The sequence below is a fragment of the Gracilinanus agilis genome, chromosome 4, assembly GCF_016433145.1.
Source record: "Gracilinanus agilis isolate LMUSP501 chromosome 4, AgileGrace, whole genome shotgun sequence".
NCBI lineage: Eukaryota > Metazoa > Chordata > Mammalia > Didelphimorphia > Didelphidae > Gracilinanus > Gracilinanus agilis.
The window spans coordinates 457,652,143-457,656,649 of NC_058133.1; positions in this window are offsets into that span (position 1 = coordinate 457,652,143).

Sequence of the window (4,507 nt, forward strand, 5' to 3'; positions counted from 1 at the left end):
CTTCCCTTTCTATTTGTTCACTAACCATCCCTTTAATAACACATTCCATAATTTTGCCAGATATGAAGTTTTTTATTGGCCTCAAATATTTAGATTCTACCCTCTTTATTTTTTATTCTTCACCTTTTAACCTAGCACAATATCTATCCTTTTTTTCAGCCTTATAACATCTCTTCCATTCTCCCAGATGCTGATAATGATTCAGCAGACAACTCTTGCAATTATTTCAGAGGCTCAAGAACTACAAACTTGAACTTGTCAGGAGCAGCTAAGTGCTTTTTCATTATCTCATTAACTGATTTTATTTAACATACATATATTAGCCATTTCTATTCCATCCTGTCCAGTCTTAAGATCACTTTCCTCAATAGAGAAAATGGTAACAAAATAAAAATTGAGTCATTCTGCTTTCACTCCATCATCTTCTCATTACCCCCAAGCAATTGTCCTATCCCTTCCTGGATCCTCCTTTTTTAACACAATATAACTTAGAATACCCTGTTTGTTGTCCTTAACTTTCCTTGCCAGCAAGATCATTGTGAGCTTTAATGCTCCTGCAAAAATTCTTGCAGTGTTCCTTTATGCTTTTGTATTCCTCTTCTGTTACTAGCTTTATTTGTCATGGACCCTTTTGGCATCTTAGGAAGCCTATTTACTCCTTCAAAATAATGCTTTTAAATACATATAATTACAAAGAAAACAGTTTATTAAAATACAGTTTTGAAAATATTTATAGATGAGAAATACTAACATACGCATTTCTTTGAGACTATATTAAACGACAAGGCATTACATTTAAAATATAGGCAAAAATTAGGGGCATGTCTGTGGCTCAGTGGCTAGAGCACCAGGCCTAGAGATGGGAGGACCTGGATTAAAATCTGGCCTTCAATATTTCCTAGCTTTGGGACTCTGGACAAGTCAGTTAACCCCAACAGCCTAACCTTTACCACTCTTCTGCCTTAAGATTAATACTTATCAATTCTGAGGCAGAAAGTAAGGGTATATGTATCTATATGCATATGTTTATGTATGTATATATGCAAATTAAAGTTAAATTTTATTTTTAAAGGCATATATTAATGTGAAAATTGTTGTTGCTAAACTTGAATTAGAAAATTAAATTGTGAGGTGGTCCTTTGACCAGGTAGCATACATATTAGGTTGGACATCCAATACATTTTTTTATTTTTTATTTTGATGGCTATAAGCCGAGGTGTTCTGGTAAATGTTTAAGAAAATTTGAGCACAAAGGGATTTGTCCAAGTTTGCACAGCTATCCTGAAAGAGGATTTAAATCTGAATCTTTCTGACTCCATCTCAGAAATCTCTCCCCTATACCAAATTGCTTCTCAAACATCCTAGAAGAATTTAGAGGTCATCTCTATTGCTACCCATTTTATAGATGGGAATCCAACGTCCAAGCAAGAAGTAAATTGATGAAGATCATGTAAGTAGGCAAGCCAAAATTCAAACCTAAGATCTTTCAGTCACCCGCCTTTCTCTTTTATTAAAAAAAACCCTAACCCTCCATTTTAGAATTAATATTGTATATTAGTTCCAAGGCAGAAGAGTGGTAAGGGCTAGGCAATGGTGGTTAAGTGACTTGCCCAGGGTCATACAGTTAAAAAGTTTCTGAGGTCATGTTTAAACCCAGGACCTCCCATCTCTGGGCCTGACTGTCAATTCACTGAGCCATGTAGCTGCCCTTGTCTGCCTTTCCAGTAACCCTGCTGCCTCTATATCTCCCATGCTTTTCTGCTCTCCCAAAGTATAAAGGCTCCAAAACTGAGTGGTATTTATACTTAAATTCATTTATTTACATCATCATAACAGTTTTAATATTACTAACTGGTCTATGTTTTGTTTAATACAAAAAAGTTTCTAAAAAAACTAATTTCACCATTACGAATATAAATCTTTAGTAAATTGACAAAGAGCTATTTGCAATCTGGCAAGAGTAGCCATGATGTAATGTGGCTAACAACTCAGTAGAGGGTATCATAATTTCAGGATGCTGGGTAAAGCCTGCCTTTGGGATTGATGGAGATACAATTTTTGTTTAAAGGTGGAAGTTAAATGGATCTTGATTTTATTGGATTCATCACCAGATTTAGCTATGGATCCCCAAGGTATCCTGTAGAATTGTGAACAAAAAAATATTTCGGATTTAAATTGCAAATGGGGGAAAATATAATGGAAAAAAATTCAATTTTCCAGCTGCAGCACTATTATTCCTTCCTGCTGTTTGGAACCATTCCCTCCCATTTTCTTTCGCTATACACCATTTAACTATATTTAGTACAATTAAAATAAATTAACCAAAGAAACACAATATATTTTAGAATTATAAAACTGTTGGGGGGTTTGTATGTTTTACAAAAGTGCATGCATTGGATCAATCTTATCAGCATCCTTCTTCCAACAGTGACTGGTCTAATGAAACCTAAGAGATGAGCTAAGCCAGTCCTGCATGTTGATGAGAATGGAGTTAATGCCCTTTCTAATCCCTGTGGGTTGCTTCTTGCCACAATATGAAATTTATTCACACTCATTATGTCAGCAAGCCAAGCTGTAAAGGATGCTGAAAGCATTTATAAAATTCTATTTTTTTCAACATAGAGAAAGTCGCTGTACAATTCCCAACACATGGTAGGCATGTAATAAATGTTTATTTTTATTCTTTCATCTTCTGTGGAACTCACTTGTAGAATGTGTGTATGCCAAGAAAATCTCCCTTTGTCAAAAATGTGTTACTTTTTTATGTGAAAATATCACTGATCCCCTAAGGGCTGCTGGGGGTGGGGGGAAGCAGTGGGTGATGGGTAGAAAGAGGGAGGAGAGTGGCCCAAGCACTCTGCTCCCCACTAGCTCTGCTCTCCCACAGCTTTGTGCCAAATTGTGAGTTATGCTCCCCTCAAACCTAACTCCTCTCCAACCCCACCACAGGAATTACCTTCTCTACAGCCTCAACAGGCTGCCATTTGTGCCACACCTCCATGAAGCATGTGAGCACAAACCCCCTCAACCCCTAGTGCCTTACCCCAGACAAGGGAGGGAGGAAGTGCTTCCATTGGGCTGCTGGGCAGAGGGCTGGTGAAGTGAGGAATGTCCTCAGGTGCATGGAGAGAGAGAGGGAGGGGAACAGCACTGACCCAAGGCCCTCTAGCTTTTTAGTAATGAATTCTGACAGGTGAATGCAGGGGTGCCCTCAGGGCTCTGCGTGTCCTTTTTTGGCATGTATACCAAAAGTTCACTATCACTACTCTAAGGTTATGAGTGTCAGTAGAAGTCTGGGGGAGAGAAGTGTTGCTTGATAGCTTAAATTAAAACTCTCTTCTTTCTAATCAATTAATATTGAGTCCCTATTACCTATACAACCCAGTACAAAGCAGGTACGCAGACTTTAGGGATGTTTTTATTATGAATCTAGGGCATTTTGAGAATCCTAATTAGTCCACTTCTCTATTATTTTATATTTTATGAAAGAATAGAAAAAGATGGTTCATTTATAACTAAGATAGAGCAGAAAGAACATCTCACTATGGGGAGTCAGAAGTCAAGCCTCTGCCATAAATTCATTTCATGATCTTGGCAACAAAACATAAAAGAGCACTAGCTTAGAGCAGAGGGCAGGTAGGTGATGCAGTGGATAGAGCATTGGGCTGGAAATCAGGAAGATTCATATTCCGTGTTCAAACCTGCCCTCAGACACTTACTAGCTGCATGATACTGGGCAAGCCACTTAACCCTGTTGGCCTCAATTTCCTCATCTATAAACTGAGGTAGGGGAGGAAATTGCAAACCAGTCCAATATTTTTACCAAGAAAACCACAAATGGGATTGGAAAGAACTGGATACAGCTGAACAACAGCAAAGCTCTGGAGCAGGTATGGGCCAGTAAATGTTAAACAAGTTGCTCCCCCCAAAAATGTACCTGGGACACATTTTTTAAAGTTAAATGTGAATTGACATTCCATCAGCTTAAGTATAGACAATCAATAGAACAATAAATCAAACCTTGATTTGTAGCATTTGCCAATTTCTGAGATGTGAATACTCACACGGAAAGTTTAACAGTATATTTTCTAGTCTATAGGAGCTGACTCCAATACATACCTACTTTTATAGGACCTGAGCTTGAATTCCAGCTACTCCATTCTCCTATGTGACCTTGGGAAAGTCACTTAATCTCCCTAAGTCCCAGTTTCTTCATCTATAAAATGAGGTGATTGGAGTAAATGCCCTATAAATTCCTTTGCAGCTCTACAGCTGTGATCCTTTAACTGTTGGCATTTAAACATGAAAACCTCAGTTTCTTCCTCTGTAAAATGAGAGGAATTGAATTCTCCAATATGCTTTTTTACCCTAAAGTTCCATGTTGTTGTTCAGTCATTTATTTAGCTGTGTCTGGCTCTGTGATCCCATTAGGGGTTTTCTTGACAAAGTTCCTAGAGTAGTTGCCATTTCCTTCTCCAGCTCATCGTATAGATGAGGAAATTGAAGC